The following is a 21,990-nucleotide window of genomic DNA, read 5'->3' as shown; positions in this document are numbered from 1 at the left end:
ATCCTGGAGGACCGCTCTCCCAATGTTTCTCCTCACTGGCCCACTTGCTTCCTGTTGATGCCTCATAGGTCGAACAATACCCACATCTGTATGCATAAGAATGATTTTAGTTTAGTCTTGGAACATCAAAACACAAAAACATGTAGAAACTGAAAAAAATAAATAAATAAAATAAATAAATAAATAAAAAATAAAATAAAATTAAAAAATAAAATTAAAAATTAAAAAAAAATAAAAATAAAAATAATAATAATAATAAAAATGGTCAAAAATTGACCTATAACACCCCATTTAGTGCCCACTAGTAAAAGCAAATCTGGATCTCCACGAAAAGCCATCCCAAAGTATGGATGCTCCTTGAAGGCAATGTGTTGTCGATTGACCCAACTGAAGAATGCAGTGGAAAAAATGATTGTTGACTGACTCACATGTCTAGCCATCAATTCGACCCACCTCTGCATCCGTGGATCTCTAGGACCAGCTACACCTAGTGTTACATGTTGTGGTTGCATCAATGGAATTCTTTCTAAGGCAAAAGCGATTAAGATCGAACCATAGCTAAAATTCTTCGTCTTACCACTTTTTACCTTGGTCAGTTGTTCTTTCAGTGAAGAAATCACGGCCTCACACCAGTTGAATACTTTTGGCTCAAGACACTCTAGTGCATACTGCATATAAGATTTGTTCGCCAAATGAAGTGTCACACTGCTAGCCAATTTTGTGATAGTGAAAAGGATAGTTCTCAAAGGAAAATCACATACATCCCTGATGTTTATTTTCCCATCCTTGCTAGGTTGTGTACCTGGCCGACAAAACTGTCAAATATAATCTCTCACCAATTCACCTCCATGGGCAAATACTGAAAGTGAGATGGGGGCACCTTGCCTCGACAGTATGGTAAGAAAGTAAACATCATCGATCACAATAGGGACCACTTTGTCCCCTATGTGAAAAGCCTAATCTATCGGATCCCATGCATGAACAAGGAACTGCAATAGTTCTATTTGTTGCCTCATTTCGGACAACCTGAAGTATTTGAGTAACCCACAGTTTTTGAGGGCCTCAATTGTACCTGGATTATTTAGGGAAATCATGTCTTGTTCTTCATGCTCTGTTTCTCGCCAAGTAATAGTCATTCTGATCCAATGAAATCCTGCAATCAAAACCATAAGCTTAATTAGGATCTTTTCCATGCAAAAAAAACAGGACAAATTTTGGAGCAAATAGGTGAAACAAATTTGGGAAACTCGCCCAGCATAGCCCAGGCAAGGAGATAGTGCGCTGCAGAGTGCTCTTCAGCACAGTTTTTGATATGAAATCCTGCGTTGAACCTAGGGTGAAAAAATCAAACCCTAGAGGTCCCAAAAAACCCTAAAATTTGCATGAAATAGTAAAAGAATGACATAAAAAGAAAGAGGAGGGGTAGATCTCCTACCTGGTCTAGACAGCTCGAGAAATCGTCCATAGAATCTCTCGCAATCAGCTACTAAAGTTCGAGGTAAAAAACTAGCCCAAAGCACAAAACTGAATGGTAAATATCAAATGGTAAAAATGACATGGTAAAAACTTGTTTTATGTTTATTTCATGATCATTAATCAAATAAACTTTAGTATTTACCTATTTTTACTCATGAAACAGGTATGTTTAATCCATTTGGTGGTGTTTTGAGTAGGTTTTACAATTGACTTATAGAATTTGACGTGCTCAATTGTAAATTGCATGTTTGACCACAGAGCATACTTTTATCTATTTTTCAAGCTCTGTTAAACATTGAAAAAGGAACCCCCATGGAATCCTCTTTAACCTCTTTTCAGACTCTAAATATGAAAATATCGTCGAGCGCTTGTCCTTTTCAGCTTGTTAAGGGGTTGGAAACGACATCTACTCAGTATACGTTTAACCCTTTTTCGGGCCAAGAAAGATTATTTACGAAAAAGGAATGCGTTGACCGAACATGGTCAATAGGTTCTCTCTCGTATTGTTTTATGCTTTTTTGGGCTTGAGAGACAAATTTGCGAAAAAGAACTTGTGGAGTTTTATTTTCGTCCATTTTCAAACTCTGTAAACATGAAAAGGACCAAGTTATCTTTGTCATTAAACTCGTTAAAACATCAAATAGCGACAAACTTGTCGATCATGACAAGACCAAGTTTCACCTTCGCTAGACTCATTAAAACATCACATAGTGATGGATTCACCCAAAGGGTGGAATTATACAACAATCATATGTTATCCTCCTCAAGCTTGATAAAAAATAAAGAGGTACTGGTCAGCAATGACTGGGGGAAATGGAAAAAGGGGTAAACCACTTTTGGTAGCAGGTTGCTCTTGAACATGACACTTTCACCTCTTCACTATGACTATTTGGGTTGGGTTATCAGCTTGATGGTTATCATATGGCTGGTCTATCAAACCATCCATCACTTTGTTTTGGGTCAATGCTACCAATTCATTTCAGTGTTGCCAACATGTTCAAGAGAAGTCATTTAGTTAAAATTCATCCTTTACAATACCATAAACCTTCATTTTCATGACCGCCATTCCTAAACCTTGTGTCGTCAGTCAAATTCCGTCTCCAAAATCATTATACTCATTTTGTTTCATTGATGTGGGATACATCAAGGCCCTCCTGCGATGAGTCACTTCTTGTCGGCATCAGCTCATTATCTAAGAAGTTGACTTAGAAACACCCTTCCAGTACCTTGAGGCTTGCATACATCAATGGCAAGCTTCTCGCTTCTGGCAATAGGATGACATAAATGGCTTTCGACCGAAAGACTTTGCATGGTGTTCGACATCAAATCATCCATTCACACCATGTAGAATGTACCACAATACCTTGAGGATCATTATCATTATTGGTGATTTCTCTCGTGTCTGTTAATGACTTACATCATTGGCCAGTAATCAAACGGTGTCTTCCCATGTTCGAATTCAGATCACATATTCATATGGTTAGACTCGTACTTGAATGAATGATTGAACGAGATAGAAGACCCTGGATCTAGTTTCGTCCATCCAAGTTACGATTTCAGGAAATGTACCAAATCATCCATACAATGGCTTTACATTAATGGTCATTCCAATCATTGGTCTATATCTGTAGACGTCTGTCTATGTACTTGTAATGAAAATTTATATGCTGAGCATGGGTATGCCTTTCCTCAGCGATTCATGAGAGAAAATCAAAATATCATGATATTGTATTGTAATAGATGAAGGTCACCAACCACCTCAGAACTTCCTCATCACATCGTAAAGCATTTCACTCGACATTACATTTTCGACTTCATGCTTTAGGGGGCAACTGTTACAAATCCATTTCAACACATCACTCCCATCATCTAGATTAGTGTTTTAGGGCTCATCAAACCCTAATTTCAGATGCTACATTCCCTAAACAAGTCAACCTTTTAAATGCCTCCTTCCCAGATAGTTTCATGGCTTGAAGACATCTTGAAATGACCTCTAGAGGGACCAGCGCAGTTAGGTCCATGCAAGGGTGTGCTGCAGAGCAGTTGAGTCCATGCCAGGGTGCTCTGCAGAGCACTTAGGCCTCTTTGACCTGCGTTGGGCGAGTTTGAGCAAAATTCACATAGGGTTTTGGGAATATTCTTATCTTTGGAGCCTTCTAGATGATTCCCACACTTATCATCTCCTATGAGCTCGAAAATGGATGAGGAATGAGTTAAGATACATCCTATCCTCTCATCCCTTCCTCCATGGAACTAATTCTAAGTATGGAAGGCCATTCAATACCCTCATTGATGACAAAACCTCCTCCATCTTCCTATAAATTGACCACTCATCTAAGTGATCAAGGGGTTGGACTTTGATGATTGTAAGGAGATAATGTTAGTTTGAGATTTGAGACTATTGTAAGTGTCATTATGCTGCCGAATTGTCATGCTTATGATGTGATGTGGATGGAACCAAAGTTGGAGGAGTGACTTCGAATCAGGCTTCATGGTTGTAATTATTCCTTCTATTCAATAAAGTATTTGCACCTTTTTCCATATGTTTATCTTGATATGTGATGCTTATATGTGTGAATGTATTTGATTCCATTTACTTGTAATCAATAGATCTTTTGCTTTGATCAGTTCTTTGTCTTCTGTTGATGTTTACAGGTACTTCTCAAGCATGTTAAGTATGGGAAGGAGCGACAGTATCGATACAAAGGAGAAAAGAGGAAAGAGAAAGTACAAGTAGGTCCTCTCATTTTCTTTATCTTATCTATTATTTATAGAGAAAGGTTAAAGTGCTTTAAACTATTGTTCTAGATATAGTTACTGTCTAGGGAATTAGTATTTATCTGTAGATACCAAATTCTTCATAGTAGAGGTAGTGAAAGTTGATAGGCTACTGGCCCAATCCTCTCAATGATACTGAACGATCCACAAAACTGTGTTGCCAGCTTGGAACATGATCCAATTAGTAAGGAGCTCTTCTTCGGTTTGATGCACAAGTACACATGTTCCCCAACCTGGAACTCCTTGAACAACCTGTTACTATATGCATAGAAATTATGCCTATCATGTGATGCCTCTATATTCTTCTTGATCACCTGCATCTCCTGTCCCATGTCTGCCAACATCTCTAGTCCAATCAACACCCTGCTAACCAGATCACTCCAACTGATACGAGTGCTACAACTCCACCCATACAATGCCTCAAAAGGACTCATCCTCAATGACTCCTTATAACTATTGTTGTATGCGAAATCTACAAAAGGGAGATACTCTTCCCACTTCTGTTGCTGATGCATCTACATCCTCAACGTTTCCTCCAATATCCTTTTGAGCCTCTCTATTTGTCCATCTGTCTGTGGATGATAAGTTGTGCCGAAGGCCAATTTTGTGCCCAAACCTATAAATAAATCCTTCCAAAACTTGGAAGTGAACTTCACATCCCTGTCTGACACAATCTTCTTTGGAACACCATGCAATCTAACCATATCTCGGATGAATACCTGTTCTACATTGCTAGCTGAGAGTGTATACTTCATTGAAATGAAGTGTGAAACCTTTATTAATCTGTCCACAATGACCATAATGGAATCATGTTGTTTCACTGTCTTCGGAAACCCTATGATGAAATCCATGGAAATGACCTCCCATTTCCACTTTGGAATCACAATCTCTTGTAGCAGTCCACCTGGATGTTTACACTCTTCTTTTACTCATTGATAATCAAAACACCTCGCCACAAAATTTGCTACATCCCTCTTCAAATTCGATTAATAGTAAAATCTTTTCACCATTGTCAGTGTCTTCTGATAACCTGGGTGACCTGAAAAATATTTTGCATGAAACTCCCTGAATATCACCTTCTTGAGCTCACTTCTATCAGGTACATAAATCCTATCTCTGAACCTGACCAATCCATCTGACATAAGAAAATAATCCATAGCCTGTGCACCTGCACCTATACCTATACCTGTACCTGTGCCTATATTGCCACTTGTACCTATACCACTACATGTACATGTAGCTACACCTGTACCTATACCAGAACCCTACTGCAACTTGTGCACAATCTCCATATACTTGACATCCTTATGACTTGCCTGCAAGATCTTATCCTGTAAGTTCGCCCGATAGGAGCTCATAACTGCCAAATGATGTACTTGTACCAGTCTGTTGAGAGCATCTGCCACCCTGTTCTCTTTACCTTTGATGTACCTGATCTCAAAATCAAACTTCGTTGATCGTGGCCAACCATCTAGCCTTCCTGGTGTTCAGATTCGGCTGGTCAAATAAATACCTTAACCCAATGTGATCACTCACCAGTACAAATCTCTTGTCAAGAAAATAATGCATCCACATCTTCAATGCATGTATGATCACTGCTAACTCAAGATAATGTGTCAGGTAGTTCTAATCATGCTCGTTTAGTTTTTGGGAATCATAGCATACCACTTATCCATCCTACATAAGGACTTCACCAAGTCCTCTCTTGCAAGCATCTGTGCATACCACAAACTCTTTGTCTGAATCTGCAATCTGTAGCACTGGTGCATGTGTCAAAAAATGCTTGATTTTATCAAAGATAGTCTCACACTCCTCTGTCCATTCAAACTTCTTACCTTTGCTTTGAAATTATGTAATGGGATAAGCAATCTGCGAGAAGTTCCTGATGAACCTCCTGTAATAACCTGCCAAAACCATGAAAGATCTCACCTCATCTACATTCTTAGGAGCTACCCACTCCATGATGGCCCTTATCTTCTTTGGATATACTGCAATCCCTTTCATGGAGACAACATGCCCCAAGTAGTGCACCCGAGTCTGAAAGAAACTACACTTGTTGAGCTTAGTATACAACTGATGCTCCCTCAACAACCTCAATATTTCTACCAAATGTTTGGCATGCTCTTCCTAATTTTCAGAATATACCAGTATATCATCACTGAACACAATAACAAACTTATCCAAATACGGACGCAACAAACTATTCATCAAACACATAAATGTAGCTGGAGAATTAGTTAGGCCAAATAAAACAACAACAAACTCATAATTCCCATACCTAGTCCTTAACACAGTCTTGTAAATTTCCTCCTCTTTGATGCATACCTGATGGTATTTGGATCTTAGATTGATCTTTGAGAACACTGCTGCTCCCTTTAGCTGATTGAACAAGTCATCAATCCTCGACAACGGGTACTTGTTCTTGATAGTTATTTTTTTCAATTACATGTAATCAATGCATATTCTGAGATTATCATCTTTCTTCCTCACAAACAAGACCAGTGCGCCCCAAGGTGATACACTTGGCGTAATGTATCCCTTGTCCAACATTTTCTTCAACTGCAACTTTAACTCAACCAACTCAGGTGTGCTCATCTTGTATGGTGTTTTTGATGCTGGAGCTGCCCCTGGCACTTACTCAATAGAAAAGTTTACCTCCCTGTGAACTGGAAACTCTGAAATGTCCTCAGAAAACACATCCTTGAACTGTTTTAGAATTGGGTATCTACTCAACACATCTGCATCCTCAACTTCCTTACCTTTATCACTAGAAATGTACGCTGCAAATAACTTGCACCCTTTCCTGCGACTACGCTTTTCTTGCATAATTTTCACCATCCTAACTGATGTGGCTTTCTTCTTTCCTTGTAAGACTCTTGGTTCTCCATTGTCATCAACACACTCAATAGATTTTTCATAATTGTCTACCTTGGTTCTATGAAGATACAACTAGTCCATTCCCAACAACATATTGTATGAACCTAATGATAATACAATGAAATGTGCTACAGTAGGCATACCATTCAAGTCAAATGCACAAGCTCTTACTCAATGATGAACTCATTTCTTCGTACCTATAACCAACTGCACTAACCAAGACTCTTCATGCAATTCCTTACTCAAGCCACACTTATCCACCAAGTTAAGACTAACATAGCTATAATTAGATCCAGGGTCAATCAAAATAGAAATAACTTGATCACAAAGCTTATCGTCCATCTTAATGATAGATGCCTGATGCTTTGCCTCTTTTTTATTCAATGCTGCATAAATACGTGGAATACTCTGACCAACATCCCCAATAGTCTGTGTGTCCTGCGCACTGTATATATGAGGTCTACCACCCTGATTTTGTGGATTGTCTCTCCTACGATGATATTTTCCATAAGTCCAACACTCTATAGCCTTCCAACCTATCTCCTTGTTATGTTCTCCAGACCGAAATCCCTATCCTCTATCTGATGTCTTGAACATCTTAGGTGGTGTAACATTCTCCTTTTTACCTGTGTCCTCTGGTCGTACTCGCTTCTTGTCCCATTTTCCTTTGTTCTTTTCATTACCTTTCTAGTCTAGCCTAGTCTCAATTCTGCACTTCGATTGTTCCTAACAGTGCTTCAATTTCTGGATCGCTTCCTCCAATGATCAAGGCTTTTCGAACTCAATCCTATCTTTGAATGCAACCTGTAATCCACTAACCAACCTCTGAATCTTAGCCTTCTCCTCCTTGAGGTACGGCACATACCTCAACAACTCCAAAAATCTACTAGTGTACTCATCATCTGTCATGGATCCCATCTCTAGCTCATAGAATTCTTTCGCCCTGTCATCAAAGTATCTTTCCGACAAATGCTTCTTCTTGGATAGCCACTCAAACATACTCCAAGTCAAATCTTCCTCATTTATACCTCTGATATTCTTCACGTCTTCCCACCAAATGTTTTCTTTTCCTTTGAGATTGAATGTAGCCACTCTAGCTTTCATGTTCTCTAAATAGTCATGCAATCTGAAGAACTTCTTCATGCCTAACAACCATGCCTCTGCATCTTATGATTTCTTTACCTCTCCATCAAAAGTAGGTGGCTTTACTTTCTTGAATTCATCTGGAAATTATCCCCTATCATTCCTCCTGTAAGGATAATAGCAATGATGATCATGATTTCTATCAGAACCAGAACTAGAATAGTACTTGTACTCATTGCCCCTCCTATCTGGAGTGTCCAACAACCTTCCATCTCTCACTGTGTCAGATCTATCCGACATGTGTCTACCAGGAGACCTACTGCCATATGCCCCATTAGTTCCATCCCCATGTCCATGGTTGATCCGGAGTGGCACTTGTTGCTGTAATTCTGACAAACTCTAAAGGTATAGCATTAACCTCTACTTGCTTCTCTTGTGCCTGTATGATCCAGTCATTATCTGCCTTACAACTCCTTATCTCTTCCTTCAAACTTCTCAATGTAACTTCCAAATTAGAAGAGTTCCCAACACCATACTTCTCTTCAGATTCATAGGGAGAGTCTTTGTAGTCAACCATCTTGCTAGCCATTTGATCTCTTTCCTGCAATGCATAATATGTCAGATAAACCAAATCACAATAAATCAACGTACCTCAGTATAGCTCGGGGAGGATACCTTGTCTGCAAGATCGCCAAATTAGCATGATACATGTATAACATATACATAATATCATATAGACATATAACAAGTATGTGCATCAACACATAAACATCCTTCTAGCTAGAGTCCAGTCACCAATGCAAGGGCATATCAATAATGCATGTTATGACCTCATGCATGAAAACAACCATTACTCCATTGTACACATTGCCACATGCAACCAACAACATGCATAAGCAATTCCTAATCAACTACACATACGCATAAACGCATGTAGTCGAACATAAGAGATCAATTCTTGTAATCAACCTACAAGAATGATACATGTAATCAACATATTCAAGAATGCAACCTAACATATAAGGATGTAAGTAGGCGACATAAAATCAACATGTAAGAAACATATAATCCATATGCAACTAGTCACATACTCATGACAAATACATTTTGAAAGATCAATATCAAATTCTCCATATCAACCATACTACAACCATAATCAATCATCTAACAAATGCAACAAGCACATGGAATGCAAGTGTAAATACACACATGCAACTGATATGCATGCATGACTTAAGCACATTGCCCACCAGTTTGAGAGTTGAACCATGCTCTGATACCACTCTATAACACCCTCCTCCCACATCCACCCAAGTAACCATGCCAACCGGGGTAAACATGAGACGAGAGGCTACTATAATCATATTCAACCTCCTATGTGACCTTAAGGAAGTGGAATCGATGGAAACATCACACACAGTCATCCAACATCAGCTTCAGAATCCTCAGGAGACATGTCAGCCACTCAGACAACTTGTCCCTGGGTTCCACGGTTGTTCTGGATCTCTTTTTGCATAGTCGCTCTCATGTTATGGGAAAGGGAGTGACCAGTAACCCAAAGTTTCTCTCACAGACTTACCTACCAGCAACCAAAGACCAAAATTGCCAGTTTTGTGCCAGTGACCCCAAGATTTAAGCCACTTTTTTAGGCCCAGAGCCCAGGCCATTGCCCAAAATGGAGTGATAAATTGAGATCAGTAAAAATACAGGGAAACAATTATGCAAAAGAAATAAGTCGAACAAGACCTTTATCATACCCCTACTAATGTCAGGCAATTCGTCAAACATATCATCAACATGTAACCTACAGGTGTAAACAACAAAACTAAGTGTAGGACTAGGGATCTCATACTTATCTGAGAATTGCTATGACCCATTGTTACCTCATGTCATTTGCTGCATTGTCATCCATTAGGCCATAGATACACTATCCATTCATTTACAAGTAAAAACATGCTAAGAGCCATACATAGTTGCTGTCATAAAATATACACATGACTAGCATAATAGGAACATAATTACCATAAACATATCAGCCATCAAAATCCACATATACACCAATACATTTACACATGAAAAACAAGGGAACATATTTCTCATTAATGAATGCAATAAACCAATCCGAGATGGGACTACCACGTTCCACCCGACCATAGATTGGCTGAGCCAAGTCTCTCTTCAGCCAATCACCCCTGTGCCCTATTCTAAGCATGAATGTGGGAATCAAACCAAAAGAACCAACCAAGGCATACTGAGGTTAAACCACCTCACCCTCATTAATAGAAACCAGGCTTTACCATAATCCATCCCCAATCACTAGGCCAACACAATGAACACACCATAACAGGCTTTATCATGATCTCCAACCGATCACTAGGCTAAACAAGCATCGAGGTCATTGGATTTCTCCACCTACACCATGAGGAATTTTCCTCTCTCCTAGTCTCTGAGGTTTTACCGCAATCCAAACCTGGATCACTAGGCCCTAAACCTAGACCCACTCTCTAGGCTTTACCACATATTCCAAACTCGGGATTGCTAGGCCTAATGGAGAGCAACCCACCTCTTGGCTTTACCGTATATCCTATTATTCACCAGCAAGGATTCTTAGGCCCACCGAGGCAACACAATCTTGGCTTTACCGCAACCCGCAGTCTAACTAAGGGGTCACTAGGCCAGTGGCTTTACCATGATCCACAGTCTAGTTCAGGGACCACTAGGCCATGTGCTCTATCATTTGGACATCCACTTCACTCAGCTTCAAATCCATATGGAAATCTAACGCAACCAAAACATGAGAACCCCATCACGCCATGGCTATCCGAAAATGGCAAGGCTAGGATGAAAACAATGTTACACCAGTAAAAACCCATGCCATGATATAAAAGAATCACATGCAATGCCATGCATGCCAAATCTAGCAAGGAAAATACACATGTAAGTCAATACCTGCAATGAAGCCTGATGTGGCTACTCGATCCTACCTTTTCCTACTTGATCTTTACTTCCTCTTTCCTTCTTTTCCTTTCTTGCTCCAATGCCAAAATTTCTCCAAGAAAACTCTAAGTGCCCAAGAGTGAGAGAGAGAGAGAGAATAACGAGAGAGCTCCAAAACCCAACTAACAAAATGTTACCAACTGGTCCTTAGAAGCCTTTTTATGAATGAGGCCTCTATTTTCTTCATTTTCCATTATTTTCCTTCATTTTCCTCCTCACATACAACCTGTGACCTTTCACCTCCCTTTTCTCCTAATTTCCATTATTTTCATAAATAAATGTGCCAAAAATACCATTTTGCCTTTCAAAGGCCTAAACCATTGCCTTTGCCAATTTCCTTAGCCATAAACAACCAAATGAACACCCCCAGGATGTCTTGCCCAACATTCAGCTTGAAATAAGTTTCCCATCAACCGTGGTTATTGTTTTTAACTTTTATTCCATGGAATTTTCACTAGGGATGTTACAATTACACTAACAATGGACTTCATATGTGAAAATGATATTGTTTTTTAAAAAGACATACAAGGTGATCAAAGCACCAGATTGTGGGTAGAAGTTGGCCCATGTGATGATGGGTGCACAAAGAAGCAGTCAAATAAAAATAAATCTCTTCCTTATCTTACTTTTCCTATAAACTCACTTTCACAAATAAATTACTTATAAACTAACATTTTTTATATAATAAATGAAAATAACTTTATAATGGAGTTCCTTTATAGATTAAAATTGCATGCCAAAAAAAACGTTAAAGAATATTAAAATTACTTTATAGATTTATTTTATAAATTTAAGTGAAATACATTGAATTATTAGATAACTTAGAGTTGTATGAACATTTTCAAAAAGTAATAAAAAAAGGGGCTTAAGCTAGACCTATCAATAAATAAAATAGCTTTAAATTAAGTGAGTTAATGCAAAATATATAGAAATTTTAATGGAGGAGGAGGACTTTTTTTTTCTCTCTTTTTACTCTTTGCTTCAAAATATGTGCTTACTCCAAACCTTTCTTTTTGTATGAAAAAATTTCAGCATAATTGCATACAAAAGCAAGAAGTTTTTTTTTCAAATCTCAAGAATATTAAGGTTAGATCTCGATTAACTTGCGTGGAAAATATAGATTTTCTCTATTTTCTAATTTGTTGAAATTGCACAAAGTGCATGACAAAGAGCATATGTGGAAAAAACACTTTCCACCCTTTTTCTAATTTGTGAAGATCACATAGAGTGGATGGAAAAGAGCAACACATACCACAAGGACTAGCAAACTAGAAATAAAAATAATAAGATTGAAATGAAAAGCATTTCCAATTGAAAGTAGCACCGTGAATACAATGAAATAGTGCACTTAGCCTAAAAAAAGCATAGAAATATAATAATTCATATATATTTTTCTCTATGCGGTAACATAGATTCAAGATCTTGATTGACAACGAGATCAAATTTTCAAAAGGACTATGATACCATGTTTGAGAAAACAAGGTTTTTCACATAGGATGAACAACTTAAATAACCACTCACAAAATGAGATCAAATATCATAACAAAAATGGTTTTACAATGGTTAAACCCCTATAGGAGGGAAATATTCTATAGCCTAACAAACATGGCCACCCAAGGTAATTTATTAATGCAAACATAGTTATGTACGTAAGAGAGATTCTCACAATTGACTATAAAGAATGAGCCTCCATGTTATTTAAATAGAGATTGTGCACCAATTTCGTGTGAAACCAAGGATCAATAACCATTAGTATCAAGGAGGCTATGAGCCATGAGATCACTCTACGTCTAGAACATATCATGACCATCATAGTGACATAACTACATATGCACACTGAAGAATTACACTTTCACCTAAAGATATATTAGACCAAATTGATCTTAACTAATTCTTATGTATCTAAATTCAAATCCATTCAAGAACAATTTTTCCAATTGCTAGGACTGTTCATACACAATCTTAGTGTCATCTCCATTGGTGTTTGACTATGAATTACTGTGAATATTGAAAATCAAACCCTTGTTTTTGAATGTCATTATTGTCCTAAACCACACATCAACCCAAAAATAAATAAAAGAGATAGAATTAAACCAAAAAAATGGCAAGAACCATATTTAGAGACAAAAAAACATTATGTCTAGACAAATCAAATGAGGAATCATGTCCTCTCTTAGAAGATGGATTAGAAAATAAAAATATCAAACTTTCCTTCTCAATAGTGGTATTTATACATGAAGGGTGGTAGTTATACATGAATTCCCTCTTAAAAATTGAAGGGATTTTCTAAATTCGACAAATTTAATTATGATAAAAAAATTGGTACACTCTATGAATCTCCATTTCTGGACTCCTAAATGTAGTTTAGTCAGCATGAATGCTTCTTTAAGGAGATGACATAAGATTAAGATTAAAAAAAGGTTAAAAGAGAATTCAAATTTATTTTTCAAATAAACATAAGTAAAATGTACATACATATGTAATATTATTCTGGTTAGTATACCATACACTTAAAAAGTACACTGAAGAATTCGAATTTATATAACATCTCTTCACTTGGAGAATTCTATACACTCTGTTAACGTTCTACCCAAAATTTTGAATTAACAATTGTGGTTTTTTTAAGGGAAGTTAATTAGTATTTAAATAAATGTAACGTGGTTTTATTAAAAGAAGTTTATTATTTAATTAGTATTGAATAAATATAACACAGTTTTATTAAAGAAGGTTTAGTTAAGTAGTTAAATAATTTTTAATATAAAATACTTCAATATATATTCCACAAAGGAAGACTCCATACTTATTTATAATTAATTAGAAATTTCTAACCATAATCATCTCTTTATTATCTAATAAATTCTCATTGTGCCCGTAAGAAAAATGCTAACATTGTAAACATTCTTCCTTCTGGCATGTCTTTTCATAAAGGATTATTATCTAAGATTATAATAATGTATGTTGTAATTTACAATTTTTTTTATTAAATTTCAATTTATTTATACCTCGATGGTTAGAAGGAGAAATTCAAATTTAAAGTATTAGAGATTTGGGTGGAAAATATTCTTTGAATTTCAAGGGTGTATCTTATTATTAGAAATTGTCATATGAAAAAAATGTGAATATTTTGGAGTTGGAATGCTTGACAAAAGTACAATTTGTATACATTTTTTTATGATTTTTTATAAAAAAAATTATGAATTTATTTTCTTAGGTTGTTATGTTTTGAGAAATCAAAATCTTTTAAAATATTTTCCAAATTGATGTTTAAGTTTCAGAATATTTGCCACAAGTCTAACTTACAAGTCTAAGTTTTTCTAGCCACTATCACTAGATTTAATTATACAATTAGTAAAGAAATTGTAAAATTTCATTATTTAAATTGCATTTTTAAATGTATAAATTGATTTAGCCTTTTCAAAAAAGTCTCTAAAACATTTTATGCAATTACAATAACTGAAAACTACAATTTCACCAATATTTATAAATTTCTAATTATAGATAAAACTAGTTGAAAAGATGAAACAAAAAAATTCAAAAAATGAAACATTTTAGACTATACTCAAAATTACATTTTTTTTAAATCTATCTTTCCAATCAACTAAATTTTTGTATCACTTCTGTTACTTACTATGTGTAGCATCATTCTTTTTAAATTTAAAGCTTTAATTTTCAAGTTACTAATTTTCCCTTTAAGCTATTTTTTTAGAGATCAATTAATATTGAACATATTCACATACAAGTATCTCATTTAATAGTGCTTATTGAACATATTCACATACAAGTATCTCATTTAACAGTGCTTTATGATGGGTACCTATTGGCTAATTGAGAATATATTAATGACTCAATTACATATTAATATTTTTTCAATATAACCTCCAAATATTTAAGGTTAATGTTTTTCCAAAATAAAATTGATATAAACTTGATACCAAAGTATTTATAAGATTGAATATATATAGTTATATATATATATATATTTTATTTTTAATGTTTTTGGTTTTTTTGAAATTTGATGATATAATTTTTTTATTAAAAATATGTTTTTAATGTATAAATAAATTCGATGTTTAAAAAATCTAAAAAATAAAATTAAAATGTCATTTAACTATTTAATGTATTTTTAAAATAAAATTTGACAATACAAATTTTAATAATTTTTTTTTTTTTTTAATATATAGATAAATTCAATATAGTAATTTTTTTTTAAACACTCGAATTATAAAAATTATAAAATAATAATTTACTATTCCAAAAATATCCTTACAATATTTTTCAAAAAAAACAAAAACAAATACCAAAATATAAACGTTGGCTATGATGAGCTCACAATGAAGTTGCCAAATAAAATTAAAAAATCAGTTCCTTTCTAACTTTTTCTATAAACCCATTTTCACAAATAAATTAATAAATTAATTATAAAGTGACACATTTTTATATAATAAATGGAAGTTAAAAGAATATTAATATTACTTTAATTTATATAACTTTAAAGAATATTTAAATTATTTATGATTTTATTTTTAATTTAAATGAAATACAATGAAATAGGAAGTAATTTAGAGTTGTGTGAATTTTTTAAAAAGTAACTAAAAAACATTTAAATTAAAGATATATTAATAAATAAAAATTAAATCACTGAGTTAATACAAAATATATAAAATTTTTAAAAAGTAACTAAAAAATAACATTTAAATTAAAGATATATTAATAAATAAAATAGCTTTAAATCAAGTGAGTTAATACAAAATATATAAAAACTTTAAATCAAGATCTATTAATAAATAGAAAATTTTAAATCAGGTTTTTTAATACAAAATAAACAAAACTTTAAATCAAGTGAGTTAATTAAATATTTAAAAGATTTTAATGGAGGGTTTTTTTCCTTTGTTCGAAATATGTTTTTATTTCTAAATGAAAAAGTGTAAACACAATCTCATACAAAAACAAGATTTGATTTGATTTATTTATTTATTTTAAAGATCTCAACACTATTAAGGTTATATTAATTTAGCTTGAAAATATAAATATTTTTGTATTTCTAATTTGTTGAAATTGCAAGAGCATATGTAGGAAAACATACTTTCCACCTTATTTTTTAATTTGTGAAGAGGGCATAGAGTAGATGGAAAAGATTATACACAAACCATAAGTACTAGTAAATTAGGAACCAAAAATTAAGATTTAAATATTAACTTATACTAAAAACAAATTTAGATGTTGTATTTAGACTTTATATCTTAAGATATATAAACTACCAAGTTTAGAGAGGGATCAATTCCCTTTTTACTTTAAAAGATGTTTGCATAAGAGATTTGATCCTTATGGTGTAGACCCGGAGTTAAGATGGATCTAAAAGCATTTCCAACTAAAAGCAGTAATGTGAATATAGTGAAATAGTCCAATTAGCATATAAATGCGTAGAAATGCAAGAACTCATAAATATTTTGCTCTATGCTGTAACATAGGTTTAAGATCCTCATTGACAATAAGAACAATTTTTCAAAAGGGAGATACCCTGTTTGAGAAAACAAGGTATTTCACATACGATGAACACCTTAAGTAACCACTTAATTGGATCAAAGATCATAACACTAATGTTTTTACATGGTTAAAGTCCCGTAAGAGGAAAATATTATATAGCCCCAATAAACTTGGCCACCCGAGATCATTTATTAATGAAAAAAACAAATGTGTACATAAGAGAGTTGGTCATAATTGTTCATTAATGAATGCACCTCCATGCTATTTAAATAGAGATCATGGACCAATTTGGTGCGAAACCAAGGATCAATAACCATTAGTATCAAGAGACTAAGAGCCATCATACACTCTATGTCTAAAACATATCATAATAGTGATATCACATAACTACAAATACATATTAAAAAAACACATATTCAACTAAAATCATATTAGACCAGTAATTTTAACTAACTCCTAAGTATCCAAATTCAAAGCCATTCAAAAACAATTTTACCAATTGTTAAGAGTGTTCATGCACAATCTTAGTGTCATCTCTATTGGTGTTTAGTGTCATCTCCATTGGTGTTTAACTATGAACCACTGTGAACATTGAAAATTTAACCCTTGTTTTGAAATATCATGATTATCCTAAACACACATCAACTAAAAATAAATAAAAGAGATAAAACTAAACCAAATAAATGGCAAGCGTGTAAGCAACCATACATAGAGGATCAAAATAATCATAAAGTTGTTAATCAACAAACTGTTGTTTTAAAAAAAGAGAACATTGTATGTCGATAAGAGTAAAATAAGAAATCATGTTCTTTCTTGGAGGATAGAGAAGAAAATAAGAATATTGGACTTTCCTTCTCCAAGGTGGTAATTATACATAAAGTCCTTCTAGAGGGCAGGACAAGATTTCTAAATTTTAGATATTTAATTATAAAAAGGAATTGGTACCCGATTTCTAAATTTTAGATATTTAATTAAAAAGGAATTGGTACCCTCCGTGAGTCTTGACTCCTTAATTACGATTAGTTAACATTAACCTTCTTTAAAGATATGAGATGACCTAAATTAAACAAAATAGAAAAAAATTGCATCTTATTTTTCAAATAAATATAAATAATATATATATATATATATATATATATATATATAATATATTCTTATTAATACATATATAAGGAAATTATATATAGATGGTTTGGTCTATCTGATAGATGAAATAACTTTTTTCACTGGAATTTAACAATATAATTTCAAGCAAGATTGTGATTTTTTGTTGCTTAAAATATATTTTTGAATGCATAAATGGATTCAACACCTTGTAACCACATGGCACTTGAATTCTATAGATTAAACAACTCAAATTCAAGTTTTAGTTAAAAATAATCAGGAAAAATGCCCTAAAAAGTCCATTTCCTCTATAAGTCCAACTACATATATATATATATATGCCTTATAAATATATTTATATATAATATATATATATGCCTTGAAAAAAACCATTTCCTCTATAAGTCCGACTCCAATATATATATATAAAATATATATATATCTATATATATATATATATATATATATATAAAATTATAATTATAATTATAATTAAACAACATTTTATTTTGGGAATGTTATCCACTGTATTAACATTCTAACCAAGGATTTGAACTAACAATTATATGTTTCATTTCAATAATTTAATATTTTCTCCCTATATCTTGGGTGTTGTCTACGAACACCACAAATTCACTCGTATGGCAGATTTCTTGCCGCCGTAAAAAAAATTCAAAAAATCAGAATGTTGGAGTGTTTGAATCATTTTTTTGATGATGGAAATGAATTCAACCCCATTAAGGACCCCTAGGGCACCCAAAATCACGAAGTTTGACAGCTGTAACCCTAACCCAAATTTTCAAAAATCTTATCTGAGTTTCCTTTATTTTTTGCCCTAATTTGTGGGCCATTATTTTTCGGCCTAATTTGTGGGTCTTTTACACTATGCTCATATCTTGGGGATCCACTCTAAGGTGTAAATGAGTGCTATAAGATTTATTAGAGTAAGAACAATATAATATGATGATCATTTAATGTAAATTAAATTCAGTTTATTATGTTTGTTATGATTAAATAAGTTTCACTAATTTGTTTGCATTGAATAGATATAATGTGTTTTATTGAATAAGGTTTATTAATTAATTAACATTGATTAAAATGTAATGTGGCTTCATTAAAGACAATGCACTACTTAATTAGCATTGAATAAATATAATGTGATTTTATAAAAAAAGTCCACTAGATAATTAGGAGATGATTATGATTGATAAGTAAATTTCAATATAAAATGCTCCAATACATACTTTATAAAAATAACTCCATTATTTATATCGAAATAGAAAAATCTTAACACAACTACTCCTTATTATTAAATAAAATTTCTTTAATAAAACCACAATTATCTCTTTATTATTGAATAGGTCTTCTTTAATAAAACCACAACTACTAGCCTCTTAGCTCAATCGGTCAATCAAGTGCCTCGCCAATAGGTCACTGAATCTCTAGGTCAGTAAATAACCACTCAGTGTTTAAAAACGTAGCTACCCAAAAAAACCACAACTACCTCCTTATTATTGAATAGGCATTCTCTAATAAAACCACATTACATTTTTCCACCGTAACTAAATAATTTGCCTTATTTATTCACATCGGAGTGGATCTAATCCATCTTACACCATCATTATAACTCTTTGGGCTCCCAATATGCTAATTGTAAACATGCTTCTCTTACAATGTCTTTTCATAAAAGATTATTATTTAAAATTATAATAATATATAATATATATTATATTTGTATTATTTTAAATATTTAATATTGACAGCATTCCTTATTAAATTTCAATTTATTTATACCTCAATTGTCAGGAGAAGTTGAAAGCTAAAGACCGAGTTGGAAAATATCGTTTGAATTTCAAGGGTAGATATTCCAAATTGCCAAATGCAATTTTTTTGTTTTGAATATGTGGGAGTTGGAATGTTTGGACCAAGTATAATTTTTTTAAATATTTTTAAGTAATTTTTTTTTTAAATATTGATATGTTTTAATTTTAAAGGTTTAAGTTTGAATTTTTATTACATAATTAGATTTTTTAATTTAGAATTGAAATCGTGAAACTTTACATATTATAAAATATAAATTTATTTTCAAATAAAATTGACTAAAATTAACAGAAAAATATACTAGTAGAGTTTAAGCTTCTGTGATCTAGTTGAGGCTCTGCTTTGTCTATTTAACTTGCTAAGCTAGATCTGTTTCTTCAACTTGTCCTGACGATGAACCACACTGATTGGTTCGAAACGCCTCGACAAATGATATTTCATGTGATCTTCACCAAAAAAATCTTTTGTAAACAAAAAATATACTTAAAAATAAAATATTCATAAAAATCAATACAAAATAGCAGCATAGCAATGAGTGTTGCTGCAAATTAAAGTGGTATGTTGATATCCGAGTTCCCCACTTCCCAACTGCAACACACTCTGCACATTATAAATCATTACGAGGTACATACATATCACGCCTTGCATCATGATTTTTCAACACATTGACCGCTACGGCTATTCCATCTAACAAATCTCGTGTATATTTTTTTCCCAGTTGACCGGTCAAGGTACAGTCTCACAGCAATTCCAGCCGTTGATCGGCCACAAACAACTTTTGTAAACCGTGGATGTAAAACGGAAATAAAATAAAAAAGCAAAGTGATTATTGGGACCCACTAAAGCGCCGACAGCAGATCAAAGCGGATATTCTTTGCCCACTCGCAAGCAAACAACACGCCGTGACGCCGGCGACGTTGCAGACAGAATATATATGACAATAAAAATAAACTATAATTTCGCCGTTTAGTACACTCATCAAACGCCAGACGTACGAACATGGCAGTCTGTTACTCAACCGCGGGTCCCACTCTGGTCAGAGCTGCCAGAAAAAGGGACGGCGATTCTCCGTCTGCCGACGTCTGTGAGGAGATTAATAAATGAAGTGGTCGGAGTGATGATCGGCGGGAGAAGAATGTGGAGAGAATTATAATTTCGTTCCATAACGGCATTTCTCCTTTTGTGCACTGTCGTGCTGTTCTCAGATGGTTTGTTGTGGATTAATTATGTTTGTACCATTAGAAGCTCTAAATTATTTTATTCCGTCACGATTATCTACGTTTTGGTCGGGAGAATAAAGCGGATGGGTGTTTTTTCTTCCCAGATTTGGGTTGAATTCACGTGGCAACTTTGATTGTGAAGAGTCCGTCAAATTTATGATTTTAATGAATCCTTTTAGATTCTAGACAAATTAGATTTCAAAATAAATCGAAATTTTTTCCAAAAAACCACTTAAAAGTTAAAATCACTCCTTTTTTTTGGTTGAATTGAGATAGGATGCAATCTACATATTACATCCAAGCAATGGTTTGAATATGCAAGACAACTATATGAGAAAGAATCACAGGACGATCAACACAACTACAAAGCTCTTCACGTTACAAGAGGTGGATATTGGAATTAAGACGATGAAAACAGGGAAGACAAAGGACTTGGTTGAACTTCAAGCAAAGTATTTAAAATGAGGAATGAACACTCTTGCACTGCACATCATGGAAATATTCAATAATATCATTCAACAAGGATTCCAAGAGACTCGACAACTAGCCTAGCAATACCCCTTTTTAAAAGTGGAGACATTAATAATCCTTCTAATTATAAAACTATTATGATCAATCCTTTGTTTGTAAAGCTTTTCGCAGCATGGTAGAAAACAGAATCAGCAAGTGGGTAGAAGTAAAAGAAAAGAGGGCAAGAGGACAAGCGGGTTTTAGGCCGAAGCATTCTACAGTGGATCATGGTATCACGTTGAGACACATTGTTGAAAAGGTTTGGGAGGAAAAAGAAGAAGTATTTTGGTGCTTTGTTGACTTCAAAAAGGCATTTGACACAGTCCCTAGAGATAAGTTGTGGCACAGAATGGAAGAATTTGAAATTCCTTTGCATTATAGAGTCGTTGTCCATAGACTTGATGAAGAGGTGAAAGTCAAAATTAAAACCTGACCGGGCATTTTAGAAAGCTTTAGAAGTGACATTGGAGTCAAGCAAGATTGCCCTTTATCCCCTACTTTTTTTTTATTTATATATTGATAAACGAGAAGAGTGGCTAAATCTGCAAGGTGGAGATGGTGTTCGGTTGAGGGAGTTTGTGATAAAGATTCTTTTATATGTTGATAATCTTGTATTGATTTCTAAATCAACCCATGGATT

This window comes from Pinus tabuliformis, chromosome Q, assembly GCF_031772625.1.
Source record: "Pinus tabuliformis cultivar Carrire ecotype Pingquan chromosome Q, CPIR1, whole genome shotgun sequence".
NCBI classification, from domain to species: domain Eukaryota; kingdom Viridiplantae; phylum Streptophyta; class Pinopsida; order Pinales; family Pinaceae; genus Pinus; species Pinus tabuliformis.
Note: the sequence above shows the minus strand (reverse complement) of the source record.